This window comes from Carlito syrichta, unplaced genomic scaffold (assembly GCF_000164805.1).
Source record: "Carlito syrichta isolate Samal-C Ts95f unplaced genomic scaffold, Tarsius_syrichta-2.0.1 Scaffold312747, whole genome shotgun sequence".
NCBI classification, from domain to species: domain Eukaryota; kingdom Metazoa; phylum Chordata; class Mammalia; order Primates; family Tarsiidae; genus Carlito; species Carlito syrichta.
In genome coordinates, this window is record NW_007256843.1 from 239,390 (window position 1) to 240,041 (window position 652).

The window sequence follows — 652 nt, forward strand, 5'->3', positions numbered from 1 at the left end:
GGGGGGACCCAGACGGAAGGGGCCCGTCCCCGGCAGGGTTTGGGGACGGGTGGGGAGTGGCCAAGGCAGAGTGGGCTCTGGGATGAAGGGCTACGAGTACTAAAGAGGGATTCTGGAAGTTCATTGTTAACCCCTTCTCTGACACTCCTCCGACGTTCACAGGTACACACCTCTGCAACAACCTACAGTGTTTACACACAGGCACGCCGTCCCCAGAACAACCCCAAAACACCCCCACACAACACTCCAGAGATACAAAGATGGGCACACACCCCCATGACAATGGAGAGATGAACTCACAGGGATGACAACCCCACAGCAACTCAGTGATGCCCACAGCTTGCATCCCGCACCAACCTAGAGGCACACCAAGCATACGCACACCTAACTCAATTCCCAGTGAGGTGTGCTAAACCAGCAGATAGCTGATCCAACTCACAAGGCTCAGGGGTCACGGGCTGCCCAAACTTGGGCAAAATCTCCACTCCAGTCTCACTCCCATCTGGGAGCTTTAACCAGGACCCTCTCCAGCCCCAGAATCTTTGGTCCGTGTCCACTAGCATACCTCCTCTGCATGCATGGTTAGGCGCGCGCACATGCGCACATGCGCGCGCACACACACACACACACACACACACACACACACACACAC

The 652-nt window shown here is 56.4% G+C and overlaps 1 protein-coding gene across 1 annotated transcript in view; it reads right to left on the reverse strand.

Moving 5' to 3' along the window:
* STARD10 (StAR related lipid transfer domain containing 10) overlaps window positions 1–652 on the reverse strand; it is a 26,820-nt gene that overhangs the window by 23,123 nt on the left and 3,045 nt on the right. The gene's annotated exons all lie outside the window — the stretch shown is intronic.